Source organism: Callospermophilus lateralis, chromosome 2 (genome assembly GCF_048772815.1).
Source record: "Callospermophilus lateralis isolate mCalLat2 chromosome 2, mCalLat2.hap1, whole genome shotgun sequence".
Lineage (NCBI taxonomy): Eukaryota > Metazoa > Chordata > Mammalia > Rodentia > Sciuridae > Callospermophilus > Callospermophilus lateralis.
In genome coordinates this window covers 101,461,031-101,482,455 of record NC_135306.1, presented here as the reverse complement: position 1 = coordinate 101,482,455, position 21,425 = coordinate 101,461,031, and the positions used below count along the sequence as shown (strand labels likewise).

At 37.1% G+C, this 21,425-nt stretch overlaps 1 protein-coding gene across 5 annotated transcripts in view; it reads right to left on the bottom strand.

The window, feature by feature from the left end:
* Positions 1-20,839, bottom strand: part of Cdon (cell adhesion associated, oncogene regulated) — a 97,314-nt gene extending 76,475 nt beyond the window's left edge. For 3 of the 5 annotated variants that reach the window (XM_076846195.1, XM_076846198.1, XM_076846199.1), the window contains exon 1: positions 20,141-20,260. The gene's annotated coding sequence lies outside the window, so the exon portion shown is untranslated. Of the gene's footprint in view, positions 1-20,140; positions 20,261-20,819 lie in introns of those variants that run through there. The other 2 variants (XM_076846197.1, XM_076846196.1) reach the window with 2 other exon arrangements.
* Between the last annotated feature and the right edge of the window lie 586 nt (positions 20,840-21,425).

Sequence of the window (21,425 nt, the reverse complement as noted above, 5' to 3'; positions counted from 1 at the left end):
ACAGAGAATCCCATTAATAGGTATCATACATGCTAATAAAAATTTTAATAAATTATTTTCAAAATTGACAGAAAAAAAGAGAGAGAGAGAAGAATGGAGGGGGGAGAGAGAGAGAGAGAGAGAGAGAGAGAACTTAAGTATCAAGCTTTCCAAGAATATATGTTCTAAAACATTGCATCACTCCACATAATCATCTTTTTCTCTTCCTGGCTTCCTTGCCAACCTAAGTAAGCACCTTCAGAGGAAAGGCCCAGATGGCAGGTGTGGGTGTTCCAAAACATCAGATATTATTTTGTTTATCTGAATTACAATCTTTGTTTAAACAGCCTTGGGGTACAAATAAAACATACTACTAATTAAAATAACCAGCAGCGGTACTAATAAACATCTAAAAAGCACTTTTATGGAGAGGCTTTTAGTCCTCCTGACCTCAGGACTTGGAACAATAATGTGCCCTTAAAGTGAAGTGAGGTAGTCCCCTTTCTGCTGGAGAAAAATTTAAAAATTAAGTCTGTGGCCAGAGAAAGAACCACACTAGAAACTGAGGTATCATAAATACTTGGGCATAAATCTTATACATGAGAGAGAGCAAAGAAGCCATACCCTAATATAGACAATTGTATGTTCATGACTCACTAACTTTAAACTACTACAATGGCTGAATAACTTTGGGGTGTTAACAATCAAAAGATTATAAAACAAAACACCTGGGTGCTGATGGGGGCAGTGTAGATCATTACAGCATACTTTCCTAGCTCAAGCAAGGCCCTGAGTTCAATTTCATGCATCACCCAAAAAAAATTTTTTTTAAAAATTAACTTTGAGCTGGGGCTGGGGCTCAGTGATAGAGTGCTTGCCTAGCATGTGTGAGGCACTGGGTTCGATTCTCAGCACCACATACAAATAAGTAAAATAAATGTCCATCAACAACTAAAAAATATTTTTTAAAAAAATTAACTTTTAAAAAACCACCTGTAAGTACTATGTAAGATTACCAAAACTCTGCCAAGCAAGAATATTATAATTTTTTACAAATTCAGAACTGCCATCTACTATCAATATTTCATGAGACCAAAGCTAAGCAAGAAATCATTTCAGAATAAATTTAGCTTTAGGAAACAATCACTATGTGGCTTTTGGTTGGCTTTTACTCATTTTACTCCATATACACATAAAATCTTCCTAAAATCATGCCGTTTTGAAGATCAGTGTTAACAACTAATCTAAAAAGACTTATGTTTTCACTATCTTAAATCAGTAGGATTATGTTACAGCAGCTCAATACTACACATCTCATTATAAAACAGGCTAAGTCACAAGTCCCTTAAGATATCCCATGGCTTTTCATCTTCAATGTCATCAACTAATATAATCTCCCCAAAAGCAGCATTATCAGTGTCCTTAATAGCAACATGTCTCTGCCACTCAAGAGGACCCATTTGCACCAGAGTCCCAACTCTTATCTGCATTATTCTCTTTCCCATCAAAATAGACCAAATTTTTAGACCTTGCAGGGAAGCTGGTATTTGAAAGGCAGGAAGTTTGTCAGATCCAATCCTATATTTGATTCAAAAAAGTCTCCATCACCCCCTTGCTCTTTCTGCACACTGCCCTAACAATTCAAGTTTTAAGTGCCTTCTTCAGTAATGGCCTTGATTTTTGTTTTAATTTGATCTCCCATGTGTAAAACCCTAGCCAACAGGGGGTCATGAAGGGAAAGTGTAGAATTTGATTTCACTGGGACTCACTATACTGTAAAAAATGAATCAGGCAAGATTATTTTCAAGATCACATAAATGTAATTTTCTTTGGAGGTAGCGGGTATGGGAAACATCTGCACCTTCCACTCCACTGTGTGAACCCAAACTGCTCTAAAACAATGTGTGATTAACCACTATTTCTGTTTCATGAAGGAAGAGACTGTGCTCCTTTTGTTCATCACTGTACATCCAATACCTGGGAAGTATCTTACACTAAATTAGTGCTTCATAAATTTTGATATATGAATAAACATACACTGCAAGAAACCTAACAATGTTTTCTGGGAATTATGAAGTTACTTAAAAAACCATGGATATGATATGTTTAAAACATTCTGGCAAGTCAACACAGAAATGATAAAAATGGTCTAATGCTATTAAACAGCTTTTAAGAGAATCAACATTAATGTTTTACAACCTGATCACAGAGTTTACTTGTTTTGCCATGGAAGACCCACATTTTCTTATGTACTTATTTTTAATGCTAATTTTTAATTACTTATTTTTATGCCATTTGAAAAACCAATAAGCAACAGCTACATGATGTATAATTTAAAATAGGTACTGAAGTCAAGATGACCAAAAAAGAATATGATGCAGTATTACCAAAAAGCTACAGGTAAAAGTGAAAACAGATTAAATAATGCACGTTATTAAAAGGTCCCTTTAAGCCTAAGGGAAAAAAGATTCAATAAACAACACAGGAGGCACTATTACTTTGTTCTCAGTAGTCATCAAATAGTCATCATTCGTTGTGATTTTTTAAAAATTATTATTATATGTGCATATTAATTGTACAAAGTAATGGGATTCATTGTGACGATTTCATACATGTATATAGTGTACTTTCATCATGACCTTAGAGGCTCCAAAGGTTCCTAAAGATTGTAGCCAAAACAAATACAATAGACTGTCTTCATATATTTCCGACAGAGATCAGCATATAGACTGAAATATCAGGATTTTATTTGTTTCCTGCAAAATGATATGAACTTACATATGTTCAAAATCATTTAATAGCAAAATTGGTTAAATCAAAATTCTATAGCATAATTAAGCTAGTTTTTGCTATGGAAGATAAATAGGAAGATACCTCTCAAGGAAGAATTTTAAAAACACTTCGGAAACTAATGAATATATGTAAATATTTCTTGATGTCTGGATCCCTTGGGAAACTTGGAAAATTTAAATAAACAAAGATTTTTAAAAGGTTAAAAAAAAAACACTTCGGAAGTATTAGACAAATTAACCAGGTCACACCACAAACAGTTTTATTAATCTTCTTAAAGTTTTCAAAGATCCAGTTGAATTTTGGATATAAATTAGTGGTACTAGTAGTGGTAAGGGTCCAATTAATGTAGTGAATAAAAAGTACAGTCCTAAGGAAAACTAACATTTTTATAATTATGTGTCTGTGTGTGTGCATACACACACATACGTTTTTATATATACACACATATATACATACATATTTATCTTACTATTCCTTATGAGATTAATTATGACAAAAAATAATAGCAGCAACATAGATACTATTGCCATTTTATAAATGAGATAGCCAAACTGCAGAAAGCTCCAATACCCTTCCTAGGAGTTGATAGCTAATAAACGACAGGGAGACATGCACCCTGGATGACTCCAGGCATAAACTTTACCCATTAAACACACCTTGAAAAGTGTCTGCTCTTAGGCCTACTTACTTCAGTGTGAATCCACAGCCACTCAAGGATTCACAATACTAGGTTTTAGTTCTTTTTCTCTATTCAAATCCGAAGGTGGATTTTTGTTAGTATAAAATTCACTGTGTTTCTGCACTATTGATGAATTACTATGATCATGTGATCTGGAATATTCTGATCAGCCAAAGGCATACCACAAGACGTTAGTGGCCAATTTGCATTTGTGTATTTGGAGCTCCAATGACATGTGAAGGTCAGATGATGTTAGAGAATACTGGAACTTTCAAAGAAAGTCTGAAAAAAGTAAAAAGAGGTGGGAGTAGTGAATTACCTTCTAGCTCATGGCAATATAGCATGCCAAACTGGAAAAGCACCTGACTCAGCAGATATCTCACCCATCATTAGGAACACGCCTATCACCCAGCTCCCATATTTAAATGGTTAAACAACAAGAAATAAAAGTTAGTACATAATGAAATGTTTCATTCACAGTTTTTTTTTAAGCTTTTTTGGTATTATGTATATTAGGGTGCACTTTTAAAGTGGTGGCCTACAAAATAATGGATTGATGGTGAAAAAGGAAAAACAATGGTAATCTTGCTTTTGAAAGAAATCAAACAAATCGAATCAAACAGACAAACGAAATGTAAAGTAATCAAAAATATCTTTCAAACTATTAAGATTAATAGTGGCAATCTAAAATTAAAAAGCAATTATTTTAAATTTTTGAGTTATATTGATTTTGTAGTTTTATCAGTATTTACTTTTAAAATTTGTTTTAGTTTGATATGTTTCCATCTAGTTTATATTGAACACAGTCAGATGAGATTAATAACATTATTTAATCAACATTAAGTTTTTATAAGAATTTTTCCTTTTGAAAAAAACCCAACATTTCAAGTTTGAAGGCTGGCCTCCTTTTAGCAAAATACATTGTCATCTCAAGATAATGTTAACTAAAATGGCACTATAACTAATTAAACACATAGAAAGTTCACAGTCCACAAAGTCAAAAAAAGTTAAAAGAAACTAGTGAATGCCAACTCCATAGCCACAAGGCTACCACCCTAAGAAAACTAAAAATGCAATACAACTTAGTGCTATCCTTTATTTTATAGGCCCCAGAGGGAATATCTTAAAAGTCTATGCATTTCTTGTATTTTGGTACAATGTATTTTTCTGCACATGTGTTTGATTCCACTACAAAAATTACTGTGCTTCTCTGCAAACCTGGATATCAATGATAAAAATTCAAAAATCAGGGCAATCTGTAGAGAAAAAGGAAAGAATGGGTTTCTCAAGACTTACCTAAAAAAATTCTTATGATAAGCATCTCCTTCTTGAAGAATTATTACTAATACTTCTGAAGAGAGAAGAAGTACAAGATAAAGAGGCAATGACTGACTGAAAAGTGGGAACTGTGCCCACCACTCATCATGTTCCAATTCCACAACCTCTGGCTCCAGTTTCTTGGATACTCCTCCACTACTAAATCTTAAATCTTCAAGAGTCACTGGAGAATAAGTCTACTTATCCTGGCCAACTAGAAACAAAACGGGGGAGAGAGGGTCAGATCCAGGGTGTGATGAACAGTTGTATAACCGGTCTATCACCAATCAAATACTTGCATCCAATGACCCTACCCTACTATTTCTTTTTCTCTTTTTTTAAAACAACCTGGGAGTGGCACTTTATTGGTGGTCTTTAATGCTATCCATCTCAGTGAAGTGCTTAGAATCTCCTCTGACCATACATAAGCCCAAAAGAAAAGTGAGAAATCTGAAATAACTATCATGCTCAGTACTTAAATATACAGATAAAAATTCTAGAAAGCACTGGGATTTCCCATAGCTGACAATACTTGTACTTTGTACTTGTAATTGTACTTTGTCCTTATCTGCAGAATTAATTTGTAAGCCTTAAACTGCAAACCATTCTGAGAAATGGAATGTATTTATTCAGTCCCACCCAATCCTGCCCAGAACGTAAACCATCCCTTTACCCAGCATATGGATGCTCTATAAATACCCAGCACTTAGTCACTTGACTTTCTCAGTAATCAGATAAACTATGGGAGCACAAAATGCTTGTGTTAAAGTAGCCCTTATTTCATTTAATAATGGCCCCAAAACATAAGGGTAGTGATGCTGAATATTCAAATATACAAACATATCTGTTTCCAATCAAACTGCTTCCCTTAATGAAAAAGTAAAAGTTATCAACCTAATAAGGAAAGAAAAAAAGTCATGCATGGGTATAGTACAATAAGACATACTGAGAGCTAAGATCACATTCTCATAACTTTTATTGTATATTGTCATATTTTTTCTATGCAATAATTGTTCTTGTTAATCTCTTGTAGTGCCTAATTTATAAGTCAAACTGTATCATAGGTATATATGTGCATCATATATAACTCTGATACAACACATATAGGGATTCAGTATTATCCAGTTTCAGTCATCCATTGAGAGTCTTAGAAAGCATCCCTGGCAGATAAGTAGGGAAACTGTATTAATAGAAAAGTTTGCAAAATAATTCAACAAAAAGTATCCCTTGCTTTTAAGAACATGTCATGTTCTGAAGATAGACATGACATATCTCTCTTATAATTTTATGTTTTTACTATTGTTGAAGTATGTTTATGTTGTGTTTGGGGATGTGAAAAAGGGGAAGAAAGGGTAACAAAACTGAAAATTTGGAGCAAGAAAATCAAGATAGTGTTCAGTTGTCTGGGGGTCCAGAAGTTTAACCAAAATTTAACCATTAGATAGTACATCACTTCCTAACTGCTCACATTTCTAGAAGCCAAGTTTTAACAAACCCAAGAACAAAAATATAACCAATTCCAGTCTATTCCCACATTAAAAGTGACCCAAATTTTATCCCATACTATTTTATTTTGTTCTGACACTCTTTGATTAAATTGTACCACAGTAACAACACTTTCTGTCAATAACCACCGTCCTCAAACACAACAATATCAACAACTGGATTATAGTGACAAGTACCAATCACTAGGCCAAGGCATTATGTCTTTTTATTATGTCTTTTTAAAACTAATTCATGTTTCAATTCAAGCATTGCATTAATCTAGAAATCCCACATACTAAATTTACCCAAAGTAAGGGTGGTAGCCAGGCCTGGTGGTGTATGCCTATAATCCCAGTGACTTGGGAGGGTCACAAATTCAAAGCCAGCCTCAGAAAATTAGCAAGACCCTAAGCAACTTAGCAAGACCCTGTCTCAAAATAAATGATAAAAAGGGCTGGGGGAGGGCTGGGATTGTGGCTCAGCGGTAGAGCGCTCGCCTAGTACAGGCGGGTGGGTCCCAGGTTCTATCCTCAGCATCACATAAAAATAAAGGCATTGTGTTGTGTCCATCAACACCTAAAAAATAAATATTAAAAAAAAAAAAGACTAGGGTTGTGGCTCAATAGTTGAAAGCCCCTAGGTTAAATCCCTGATGCCATAAATAAATAAATAAATAAATAAATAAATAAGGGTAGGGATGTCTTCCAAGCCTGTACCCATTTCTACTAAGAAGCATACAAATAAGAAATGGTTTTTGATTGGACTCAACACTATAGGGAGACTAGTGATTTAAAGTTTTGGCACATTCCAGTCACTCACTATGTCAATCTGTTAGTAATGAGAATGAGATAAGGAGCAAATAGTCTAGCAAAGAGGTCAGCAGCAACACTTAATGACCCAGATATGCTATTACGATGGTTCAAGTTACTTTCTTATAGTGAGAAAGCAAGGGGTTGAAAATGCCTTAAGTTAAAGTTAAGACTCCCAAATAATTCAATTTCATTAGAAAATGAAGAGGAAAATCTTTTATAGGTTAATAATTCCATTATATTGTTAAGATTTCAACTATTTGATCGGTTAAAAGTCAAGGTAAGGGGTAAGGGTGTGGCTCAGTGGTACAGCAATTGCCTAGTGATGCTATGAATTCAACTGTCAGCACCAAAAAAAAAGAAGAAAATGTGTAAAAGCCAAGTTAACCAACAGACATAAATATAATATTATTTTTAAGCCTTTGAATTATAACCTAAGAAACAGCCTATAAATTAAAGCACATTACTTGCTATAGATAAAACTACGTTAGGTTTGGTTTATACTTGGCAATGAGGTAGGTGAACAAATATTCATTCTTGTTCAGTTTTTCTCTTTTCAAATTGGGGGAGGGGGGGGCAGGAAAGCCCTTACAGACATGCCTCATCAATCACTAACAGGGTCTGGTCCTGATATTATATGAGCTCTGTCAACCTTAATCAAATTGCTTGCCAGATCGTAGATAAGTAATGACTTGCTTAGGTTAAGCCAGGCCAGAGTTTTCCTTCTGTAGTATACACATCTCCGGAGTGAAAATAAACAGCCTCACACCTCTCACAGGGAGCTGCACTCTGCTGAGATTACAATTCAGTTCCCTCCAACCAGGGAGGAGGGGCAAACTCTGGCTCTAAGAAGAGCTGCTTTTCCTTCTTTCTGGATCTGATCATCAAAATCATTTTTAAACTCTTCCATAAAACAGTTAATAATGGTTCTATCTATACCAAAATAATACAAAGAACTATGGTTAAATGCTTTAGCATTAACACATGTCTTAACATCACAGTGCTAGAAAACAAAACAGAAATCACTACCAATTGGCAAAAGCAATACTGAGTCACTTAAAAATGCAAAACTTGAATTCATCCTAATGTATTCAAGAAATGAAAAACCAAATTTTGACTCAATATTATCAGTAACATTTTGGATACAGGAGTACCCTAAAGCCACTGTTAAAATCAGTTAAATAACTTTAGATCTTATATTCATTTCCCAGTCCAACACAAACATAAGTTTTATTTCTAAAACGTCCCCTTTACTAATTCCTTTCTTTAATATAATTGGAAAGGGTTTTCAAATTTCATCTTCAGCTGGGATATAATGTTAAACAATTTTCTAAGTATGTGAGTATTCTGCCTATTCTAAAGAAGGGGTTATAGAAAGCAAGAAACCCAGTAGCTAGCGGAAAATATGAAGTGACTTCTTTAGAGGAGAGTATAAAAATACAAGATACCCAGGAATCAGTTTATCTTAGGCAAAATGCACTTCAATATTTCCCATTAGGTCAGTAGAATCTAAAATGTAGAGTTTGCAGTTTAGAATTACCATAGGAAAAAATTCTTAGAATTTAACAATTTTCATCATTACTAAGCACTATAAATTGTGCAACTATAACCTAAAATAAGCTTTAAAAGACTAAAGTTGCAACTAACACCCTTTTCTAACTATTCAAGAGAGATTTTGAAGGACACCTGACTTTGAACTAGTTTAAAACTTACTTTTGATACCAATGCTCATTTATTCATGTTTTCTATTTTCACAAAAATTTTACTGTCTCAAATACTTCTTGCAAGAAGAAAGAAAGGAAGAAAAAAGCTGCAAAATACTCTTAAAAGTACAAAGGACTCAAAAAAAGTTAAAAAAAAAATGATCATCATCAGAAACACAAGGAAAAGGAAAATTCTGTGTCAGAATTAAAAGAACCACAAGGGTTTGTGGGACTGAGGTTGGGGTGTCCTTCCACCTCTCCTACCCTGCCCCTGCCTGCAGTGCTCAGAGAAAGTCAGTACTTTTCTTTCCCAGTCCCCTGGAGGCACCATTATTATAAGTCTGCAGGGCACCCAACACACAAGGGCCTTGCTCTGCAAAAGCCATACTTCACTCCTTTGTCACCAAATTATTTACTGTTAAACTCCCAGAGTACACATGCAATATACATTCATTCTAGGTGACTCAGACACAAAAGACGCTAGTATTTCTCAGTGAATTAGAAGGAACTTTACAAGCAAATGGGGACTCTGTTTACCACTTATCATCAAAGGATCTTTCTCCCCAGAAAACTCCAATTTCAAAATGAAGAGAAAAAAATTCATATTTGTAAAAGTGAAACAGTCAAAATTCAGTTTCTCATTCTGGGTTGTTGAAGGACTATAGTGTTTGATATGCAGTACCTAGTGATTTGATTCTGTGGCCAACTGACATTTATAATCCCAATTAATTAAATATCTTGTGTGTATGCAAAGCTAGCAAAGCTAGCTAAGACACATGAATCTGACCAAGTGCTATAGTTTCTGCTTTAAAAGGCTAACTACTTCCTTATTGTTTCCCTAATAATCTACTTACCTGGAAAGAGAAGTCTCTAAGAAGTAACACATTGACTGGTTGTTTCTTTAAAACAATTTTTATTATCATTTCAAGGGAGTGACGTAATATGCATTATCCTGAACTTCCCAAAGTTCACATTCAGAAACCTACTTTGGGAATTAACTACAAAATTCCTATTAACATTAGTAATAGGCACAAAGTCAAATCCCTGAGCTAAAATTTATCTAATGCCGCAAAACACTGATATCAAATCTCTGCACAAGCTGTACAGTATGATTAAAATCCCCACTGCGGGCTGCTGTCATAGTAACTAATGTGAAATTATTCTAAGACCTAACCACTATGACAATAGTTCTTTTAAAATGCATCCTTAAACACAAAAGAAGTAACAAATCATGACAATTGTGTTTGCTAGCCTAATAGGAGACCATAGTTAACAACCAGTCTTACAATGACTCAAAATTGGCCTTAGTTAGCCAGGGGATTTAAAAAAAAAAAAAAAAGAAAAAAAACTAGTTCAAATGTAAGATGAAAATTATATTAAAGGCTAATATAGGTCTACAGTCAAAATATGACTATCGCAATTTCTTTTAAGAGAGAAATCCATCTAAACTACAAAATAATTTAAAACATGGTGTCTAGAGCTTAAAATTGGGACTTGGGGGAGAAATCTAATCAGTTTATTTTTGTTGTAACCTCAAAAGGGACTTGGCTTTTAAAAAAGGAGGAGGCCTAATTTTCAATAAGTAGAAATCAAATTATATTGATTTAGAGATCAAAACAATTTTTATCAGATTACAATATGATTTGAAAATATGTTAAGTAGAGGTATTCAGAATTGGGTTTTAAAAATACCTGAACCCAGGCTGGAGTTGTGGCTTAAATGGTAGAGTGCTCGCCTAGGCACTGGATTCGATCCTCAGCACCACATAAAACTAAAATAAAAACATTGTATCCACCTAAAACTAAAAAATAAATATTTTTTAAAAATACTTGAACCCATCCAAACCTACTCAGCAGAACCAAACTATAATTCTACTGAAGGCAGAACACAATTCAACATTTCATTCTGGATAAGCATCCAAGATTTAATGAAGAAACAATAAAATAACCACCTTTAAAATGGTGTTCACATGCCAATAATCCCATCAACTCAGGAGGCTTAGTCAGGGGAATGGCAAATTTGAAGCCAGCCTCAGCAACTTGGCAAGACCTTGTCTCAAAAAAAAAGGGGGGGGGGGGCAGGGAGGAGCAAGGGGTGGTGCTGGGTAGGAGATGTGGCTTAGTGATTAAGCACCTCTGGGTTAAAAAAAAAAAAAAAAAAGGTGATCACACATTAGGATGCACCTTGAGGCAAAGCACACAGGAACCACACCAAAGGGGGATTTCAATGTAATTCAACTCAGGAGTTTCATATTCTATTAAGAACTATGAAAATATCTTTTCAGGATTTACTTACCCAAAGATCTAATGGAATTATTGCTCAGATGCTAGGACATCAATTTGAAATCCTGGTTTAGGAGTTGTCACCAAACTGTGATGACTTCTAAAAATCACATAACCACATTCAGACTTTCACCTTCACATAATCATTTTATAAGCCAAATGTTTTCAGTATGTTGTAAGCTATGTAATACCAAGCCAAGTAATAAGGCTTACTCCAGCTTTATAAGGGAGGAGTCTCATTCTCATCCTTCTGCTCTCAAAGTCAGCATGATGAGAAGAAGTCTGAATTACTGAAATGGAGGTGAGTAATACGCACTAAGTCCATTTAGACTAAAACGAAGTTCACTCCCTAATTCTTACTGCCTGTTACTCACTCTGTTGTTATTTAGTTACACACACGCCCTGAGGCCAACACCAAGGAAAGAAGCCAAAATAAATGGGCATGAAAAATGTCTTATCCTCAGCTTCTGATGCTATTTTTCTTTTTATTGGAATATAAAAGGCTGCCAAGTTCTTATGTCACTACCATAATTTCATAGCCTGATAAAAGTAGTATTTTATCCATTTGTTCCCTTTGCCAGTTTTACCTCCAAATATGCAATATGTACAACTATTCACTGCACAGATACCAAATTATAATAAAATAGAAAATACTAACTACTTTTTTTTCTGATCAGTAACCATCCGAAATCTCCCTGGCAAAATACATACACCCAGGAAGATTCCTATAAGAGAGTATTTAAAATGCAAACAGATAAAACATGACAATCCGTTCTCTAGGCAACAAACAACATTGCACAGAACAAAAATATACATTATAAGTACACTAAATCATCAACATATTCAACATGTTTGGCAAGCATTCCAGTAATAAGTGAAAATTGATGTCCTAGTATATTCACATTTAACTATTTATTGTTGCTTTCTATAGAGTTCTTTAACTTCATTATCTCAAGCTGTTGTATCACTCCCGAACTTGACACTGAGAGTCACCAGTTTCATTGAATTTTTAAGAGCAAAATTGGGTGTTGAAATCAATTATGGATCTAGAAATGACAGCTTAGCATCTTGCTATTCTGTGGGCTCCACCCAGCTAGCTCATCAATACCATTTGGAAATTTGGTAAAAATAGGGAATCTGGGCTCCATCCCAGACCTACCAAATCAAAATTTGCACTTTAACATTCCCCCAAGAAATTCAAATACACACCAATGCCACTCAGGATAGTAGAGTGTTAGGCAATTGGTAGGCAAAGTGCAAGGAAAGGGCGAATGGGGTGATCATGAGGGACAAACACATTGTTCTGGAAGAATAAGAGTTTGATGAACATGTACACAGTTACGGCATCATATCACTGCCATGAGAGTCATGTTCCCAGCCTGCAAGAGATAAACACCAAAGCATGGTACAGCCAAGGAAAGCAAAAAAGTTGGGGATAGCAGAAGCACCAGGTAGATAACTATCCCTGCACACCTTAAAGGTTTGGGCTTTAAGAAGAGAGCAATTCAGAGACTTTGAAGAACTTTTAAGGAGAGCACACACATGGTCAGATTTGTTTGCAGAAGACAATTACCTAGCAAATCGTAGAAAGATGGATAATTTGGTGAGGAAGAACCAAGAGTGAAGACAGGGAGATTAGTTAATAGCAGTGTAAGCAAGGGCCACAATGGCATTTTTTTGCATCTCACATTCTGAATCTTCTCTTGTCCGTCTACCAATTTTTGAAAAGGAGAGTGAAGAGAAACAGTAATGGAAACAGAGAAAAGATAATAAAGATCTGCTTATAAATTATAGGGAGAGCAGGGAGGGTAGGGAGGGTATTTCTGTGCATACATAAATATAAAACAATAAATGTCCTGCTTTATAAAATAGGAAAGAAATTTTTATGATTCATGATTCTATTGACCTTCAACATTCTAAATACCTATTATTAACATAAAGTACTCTATTTATAGATCTATTTATAGATATGTACACAGATTAAATATACATGGATCCCCAAAAGATCATGAGTAGTTTGGTTGCTTGGGTAAATCACTGATGTTCACCTTCGTCTCCCATATAAGTTACTTTTCTCTCTTGAAATTAAAGTTTAGAAAAATTGGAGTGAAGAAGAGACAAGAAGGGCATTAGGTAAATTTTACATCTGTCACAGGGATGAATAAATAACTGGGACAAATAACTGGACACATCTGGGTAAATTCTCAGATGTGTACCTAATCAAAAAGGCAGCAAATACTACACTTGTAAAATGTTATCATTTCTCATATTGATATACTTAGTATATTAGAAAAGTCCCTATTTTCTGTTTAGGAAACAAAGACAGACTATCTGACATTTAAGTGTTAGTAACAAACCAAGGATTAAACTTAAAGTAAAAAGAATCAGCAAGAAGAGGCAGTCTTCAACTTTAAACTGGGATTGATTTGGAAAAGTGTATTTATCAATGGATGTTTGGGAACTTGAACACATTTTTCCCTCCACATAGGTGGTGGGAATCTACTGTAGCCATACCATAAGAGCCTATTTCATGGAACTTTAGTACTTTTACAAAGTGCCTGAAAGATCATTTGGTCCAGGGGCTGGGTCTGTGGCTCAGTTGATCCTCAGCACCACATAAAATAAAATAAAGATATTGGGTCCACCTAAAACTAAAAAAAAAAAAGAAAAGAAAAGAAAAAAAGAAAGATAAAAAGACCATTTGTTTCAGTCTCTCACCTACAAAAGAGATTCTTTGCACGTCACCTCTCGCAAATACCACTAGAACGCATCCTAGAACACGTCCAAGAAAAAAGAGCTTGTGCCCTTCAAAACACTATGTCCTCTCATGAGACAACTCTATTTGCTAAACAGTCCTTCTTTCTTTTGCAGCATAACCTGCATCTATGAGTGCCCCACAGAACAAAAGATTCGAAATCACTGTTTCAGCTCTCTCCACCCTCAATGACCTTCTGGCCACTGGTGATCTGATTCAAGGAGAAAAGGACACATGCGTCCCTCTGAGTCCAAGGAAACCCATCCCTGCACCTGGCTGGGTGTGAAGAAATGACCTTGTATCAAGGAGCTAGATATAAATAGTTACAATTTAGTAAATTTACAAATGCTAAATACAATGTCTCCTGAGGAAAAAATGACTAGTGTCCAAGCAGAACACCCAGATAATCCCTAATCAACATTTCCAATAACAGAAATATGAGCGATTAACAGCAGCCACAGTCCCCTCCAAAATTCAAAAAAGAAAAAAAAAATTCTGAATCATCCATATCATTTTGTATTCTTGTCTCACTGCTTGCAAAATAAACTTTATTTAGTATTTGAGGGAATTCCAACAACACAAACAAATTCTACATCTGCGAGACATAGTGTGACAGCAACTGTTAATAAGGTTAGTAGCCAAATTCTTCTCCCTGATATTAAGTGTGTGGTCCTATTCTTCAAAATCTTCCTGCAGTATAACATCCTAGCTCCATTTTCTTCCATTTTTGGCAAACTTTTTTTTTAAGTATGTTGTTTTATTTTGAACTCAAAGAACATTTACTCTAATGTTGGCCTGATAATTACTTTTGCCCAATTCTATGTATTGATTATGGCATTTCATACTCATCCTTTTCCCCTATTTTAAGGCTCCCTCTTTTCTCTCCTAAAAACAACAACAGCAAAATTGTCAGAGCAATTGATTTAAGGCAAACCTATTACCTTCAATTCAGTGTTATGTATAAAAAAGAGGTCATTGTGATTTTTCTAAGATAGTCACTGGAATCTGACTTTCTAACTATTTGAGAAGAAATGGTATTTCCCCCCCTCATAAAATTAACTACTATGAACTTCAAAACAAAAAAAAGACCTCTACAACAACATAAAAAACATGAATCAGTAAATACAAAATAACACAGATAAATCTTGCAGACATAACGAGTTGTACAGGAGAGCAGGCTAAGAAGCACCCATGCAGGAGTCCATTTTCATCTAACTCAAGACCATGCAAAACGAATCTATGATGAGACCAGTCAGAATAACTGTTACTGCAAGGGGAGGGAAGGCTGAGGAAGGGGACCTGGGAGCCTCCTGATATGACAAATACTATCTTGATCAAATCAAAATCATTTTGATTTTGATCAAATCAAAATCACAGGTGTGTGTAAATGTAACAATTCATTTGGCTGTTCCCTCTGTGTGTATTAGCTATACACTTGTGTATACAACAATATTTTACCTCAAATAGGAAAAAAAAAAATCAACTTGTTTCCAAGTGCTAAGTTTTAACTGGAAATTTAAGAAAACTGACATACTAAAACTCCAGCAGTTATTTGTGCTGCACTCTTATTAACTTCCAAGAATTCCTCATTATTTAGTACTTCAAAGAAATCACTTCTGGATCAAAGTAACACATGAATAGGCACAGGAGGAGTTAATAAAAACAACAGCAGCTAACATTTATAGAGGTTTTACTATCTGACAAACGCTTTACTTTCATTATCTCATTTAATCCCCACCACAGTGGTAAGAGAGACTACTGATTTTATCCCCATTTTACACTTTAAGATTCCAAGGCCAGGTCAAGATCATTGCCCAAGTTCACATAAATAAGAAAAGGTAACTGTAACAAAAATAGCTAAAAAGGTAACTGTAACAAAAATAGCTAAAAAACAAGCTTTATGTCAACTTTTAAATTCTGTTTATTAGGTTAATACAACACAGTTCTAAGCGAGAAAACATGAATAGAATATTGTAACCTAAAAATTTCAATTATAGAATACATCACTGGCTCCCAAGAACTGAAGTTCCTACTCACATTCCAACTGATACACAGCAGAACCAAATGTTCTATAGGGTAGTTTTTTTTTTTAATCATCTCTGGCCATCAATATTTATCACTTAGCAAAGCAACTAAACTATGAACCAGGACAGGCACTTAGTGTTTATTTCAATTTATCCGAGACTCCTTTCAATTTGACCCTACTAGTAGGAGGCATGCCCAGGATTAAGGTGGAAAAAAAATTAAACATATTCTCAAAAAGTCTTCTTTATTTTCTAACCACACTGTTTTGTGAGGAGAATTGGGCATAGGACTATATGAGAATAGCATGAAAAGAATTGTGCACTCCATACAACACGATTCCGGTCAGTAACAAAATATATCAAATTAACCATCAAACAGGCTACTGAATTCTGGATTAGTTGAAAACTATTAGCACTGGAATTCACATTCTCAGAAGAAGAAAATCAATTAACTATGCCACCCACAAATCAGAACTGGTACTCCCTGAAAAGTATACAAGACATAAACCGGACTAATACTCTGAAAAAATATTTGCTTCCAAAAATTATTTATGGAAGGGGAACAGGGGAAGGGAAAGGAAGACACATTAATATTTCTTGAAAATTTTGTTCCAAAGATTTTTTGTTTTTGTTCCAAAGATTTTAAGAATGTTTTTGGTAGATATATTTTTACTTACTGGGGGGGAACATGTTAGCAAGACTGCAGAGAAACGCTTCAAAAATACTAGAAATCCTACAGAATTCTTCAAAAGCAACAGAGATACACTCTAAGTGAATTTCAATTATCTAGCAACAATATAACAAAAACAATAAGATCATATCAAAACAAAAGTATAAACCAAAAGATGCCTATTCAAACAAGCACTTCATCTCTTCAAAAGTCTGACTTTGCTCTTGAAGAGTTATTACAAAAGACATCAGAACAAACTATAACACAATTCTACATATTTATCAAAAGATCATTCAAAGAAAACTTACCAAGTCTATAATGTGTATATGCTTGTGTTGCAGAGGGAAAGTGCCTTCCTGTACTTACACTGGGGAGTCACTTCAGTGCTCAAAACACATCACCACAGTCCTGCTTGGAATAAAGTTCCCAATAGCAATCTGCCTTGGGGTTGGGCTTTTCCCTTACAAGATAAGCTATTAAGTCATGCCTTGATTTCAGATCTGCTAACATATGGAGCCTTCCAATGCAGCCTTCTCTCCACACCCCCCCCCCCATCGCCACTCAGCTCTACTCCCTCTCTACACACACACATACACACATTCAAAAAAGGCACTGCAGGGCAGAAATTCCTCAGGTGCTCGCTAATGGAATTCCCAGGGTCTTGGAGCCGCTTCGGGGATCAAGAGATCTCATAGCCCCTGCTGGGGTAAGGAGCAGCGAGTCTGTTCCATTTAATCAAATACAGAATGAATTTTCAGCTCTATTCACTAGCTTGTCTCCAGGGCTCTCAAAAGGCACCAGGCAGCTAGAATCACACACATGTGGCTCTTTTAGGCAAGTATAATTAGTTTGATTTTAAAAAGCCACATTAATAATATCACCTCAGGACCATTATTCAGGGGACAGATGACAATGATACTGTATGTTTTAAGCCTGACAATGGAGGGAAGGAGCACAAACAATGAGAAAAAACTTGAGGGATTAAAAAAAAAAAAAAGAAAGAAAAACCAACAAACCAGTTTTTCATTTCATTGTAATATAATATTTTTAAAGTGACATTAAGTATATTTCATATACCATCTCTTGATTTTAACAGGGAACAATCAGGTAAGCCTTCCTCACCCATCATACTCTTGAATCAGTGAACTTGAGCCAGATACAAAAAAAACTTATCACAGATAATGTTTACATACAATATAAAATCTTAAGTAAAAACTATAAAACATTTTCTAATTCAATCCAAGTTCATAAGATTTCCTGAAAAAAGCACCAATCCATAAAACACTGTAAAGCAAGTCCTTCAAAGTAATTCATTTATCAAGCAGTCTCCAAATTCTATTTCTCACCTAATTAGTTTGTATTAAGTAGTAAGATCATTTGTCTAAAGAAAGGCTACTTGGTAGACAATTCACCTACACTTCTAATGTGTTGTCTTATCCATACTTCTGCATAGTATCAATGCTATCATAGAGGGTTAGCTAATGTAATTATGCCTTAAAACAACAAATTTTCGCATTCATTATTTTTAATTTTCTATTCCCTTCATGATTTTACTAAGATAGTTTAATTGCTGAAATCATTTCCCCAGCATTTTATTTAGAAGCAATCATCAAATTTCAGTCTTTATGTTCACAAAAGAAACATCTCTAGAGAAGAAAAATTTCACCTCAATTTACATTTTGACAAAATCATATATGAAATAGTCTAGAAAGCCATGAAAGTATTCAAGCAAAGCAGAAAAATAAGAGGAAAACATATGAGCTACTTATTAAATTTCACCTGACCTCTTTAGAGCAAAGTCCTATAATAGAGTTTCTATTCCTACAAAACGTCCAAGTCCATATATACCTTCATGAGGGGGTTCGGGGCAGGCCTGTCCTAAAGTGAACTAAAGTCAAACCACCTGCAAAGAAGGCAAAGTAGAAGACGTAATTTGAGGGTAACCCACACAAGCTAGATCATAATGCTCCAAGTCCTAAGGGTTCTTTCTACTTTCTGTTTGAGAGTCAAAGCTGTTTAAGTACTTTGCACAGAAGAGTAGGTTGATGAGAGCCGTAGCAATCAATCAAAGCATCCCAAGTGAGTTACTATACAAACAATAGCACACTACCTCTAGTAGTGATTTTCTTGGTTGACTAAACTATTCAAACAAAGACAGATTTCCCAAATACTATATCCGAGTTTTTCCATGAAAGTTAAACAATATACATTTGCGTATGTGTGTTTTATAGAAATATAAATGTTTCTGCTCCACACACTGCAGAACACTCATCCAGAGCATGTCTTTACAAAATGAAACAGGTTTTCTCCATCCTTCTCATATAACTTAAAGTATGTGGCAGTTTATTTCAACATGTGCATAACAGAGACTACAGTATTTGGTGCCTCTCTAGGTTCCTAAGAATTCTTTTTAGTTGAGCACTAATTTAAAATTTCCAGAAATTTTCTGAAGGTTTTCTTTCATTTTATCCTAAAAGCTAAACTGCCCCCACCCATTTTCAGCTAAAAATAGAGTACTAGAAGAAAAAGAGCTATAAAATGTAATAGAATGACTAGAATTACACTAAGGGAGAAAAAAAATAACATTATGTTTTCCAGTCCCCACTCCACCTTCTTCTTGCAGACACTATCCATTAGGTATGCCAAATGTCAGTAGGGAATCTGAGAGTTATGGTATCAGTGAGGCATGGAATCAGAATTAACTAACTTGTCCACTTTCATCTTTCCTGGCAATGGCCTGAGAATAAATCTCATATTGCCTTTTAGTTCAACCTCCTGTTTTTCAAGGTGTCTGATTTAGGACACAAAGGCTGACATTCTGTTAATGAGGCTCCCTAAACTCTAGATCCCAACTGAAGAGCAGCCTGCCCTTAAAGCACCTGCCACCCTCTGTCGTGCCCACCAGGGAAGGCAGGCGCATTCTGCGGCTGCTTTCGGACAGTCTTCCACCTGATTTGGTGGGGTTAGGGAGAACAATGAAGGGAAGGGCAAAAGAGTCTATCTATCCCCCTCGGTGATTTATTACTGGAATTCCTAGATGTGGAGAAAAAGCAACAAAGGTCTGGAAGCTGCAGACTGAAATAAATAGCGAGCTGTAATGTATTTAGCAAATGATAATGCAATCCACAGAATGCTTTATAGAGAAGAAGGAAAAATACACTCCCTGGGGCTGGGAAGTCACTGAGTCTGTGAAGGCAGAGAAAGATACATTGTGCAGGAAATTTCTCTTGCTTCTCCCTACACATAAATCACTGTCTCTCGCCGGCACTCTGCAGGGATGGAGAGAGACGGTGGACCCGGCTCCCTTGGGAAAATGCGCTGGCGCCCCTCGCTAGCACAGCATCCCACCTGCCCCAGCGGATCATCGTCAAAGACAGATTTCATCAAGTCACTGACACCTCACCCCGCCTCCTCCCACGATGTGGCTCGGACAGTCTGAGGACCGGGAACCTCGGAGCTCCCCGCTGGGCACCCATCAGCTGCCCTGTCCAACCCCGTAAGCAGTTCAGAACCCCCACTCCCTCCAGGGCACGCTGGCCTGACTTTCCCCAAGACATCCCGCTCCCAAGCGGCGTGGCCCCCAAGCCCGGTCTCCCCAGTTCACCCCATTCTCCGACCCAGCCACGGGACCCCCGCCCCCGCACCTCTCGGCTGGGCTGGCTAAGCCCCCAGACCTCTTGCGCGGCAGCCGGCTCCGAAAGCCACCCCCAGGTCATCCCCCAGAGCGCTGGCGGCGTTGGCGGCTGCGATCCGAACAGGCCCCTCCATGCACCAGGCAGGGCAGCAGGAGGGCGCGGCACCTCGCACGCCGGGGCGGGGGCACTGGGGCGGGAGCGCGGGCGCGGGGTCCCCAGTCTTCTTCACACCGAGCCGCGCTAGCCGGGCTCCGGGACTCAGGGGAGGGGAGCTGGGGGGCGGAGTCACCACAGCGCGCCCCCGCTGCGCGCTCCTCCCCACCAGCGCGAACGCGCAAGCTGACGGGCGCTGGGCCGGCGAGGAGCACGCGAGGAGCGGGAGGAGGCTACCCGGTTGCCGACGGAGGCGGGCAGCGGAGGCCACAGCTCCCCGCCGGCCCGCGCCCCGCCGCGGGGTGCGCGCGCAGCCTGCCAGATCAGCGGCGGGGGATGGGCCATACCAATACGCCGAGGGGGGATGGCGTCCTTTGCGTCCGTCCTTCTCCCCGTCACCTGTTTGCTTGCTGTACCAGAAAGCCACCTCAGGCGAGCATAAAAGAAGCTTTTCTTTGGTGTAGCACAGCTGAGGATGAGCTGCCTCAAAAAGTCACCGAGATGTTTACAATGTCTACACTCACTTTCCCCTCACCTTTACGTTCCCGGGACAGGCGGCATTTCTGGGCAGTACACAAATGGTCTGCACGTTCCCTGGAGTTCCCGCCCAGGCCCCGCCCCTCGTCCTCCTACCTAAGTTCTCGGTGGAGCCAGCCACCTAGTCCGTCCCTTTTCTAGGCTCTTAGCTGGAGGCTGTGTGTCTTATGATTGTACCTTCCTACAGTGCTTAGTTGCTTCGCCTTTTCACCACTTTGGACATTTAGTTTCTTAGCTGCATCGGATTATCCAACTAATCCGCCCTGCCATCACATACGCGCTAGCAGGTAACAAATTTTCTTGAAGAGACTGGTTATACCAGCAATGGCCTTTGGTCCCACAGTCTTCCCAGTTCGTTCCCTGGACCTACCCACAAATTGTTGGAGCTTTTGGAACTTTAGTTGCTCAAGTTGAAAAATGGAAAAAAAATTTTCTATTTAGAAGGTTGTTTCGAAACATAAATGTACTTTGTAATTAGCACCTGCCATTCGGTGGACATCCAAGAATAGTAACTTCTATATAATTATAATAGTTATTATCAGCTGTTCACTTTCTTTTTTACCATCATTATTACTTACTATTAGTTTAACTACACAAGGAGCCC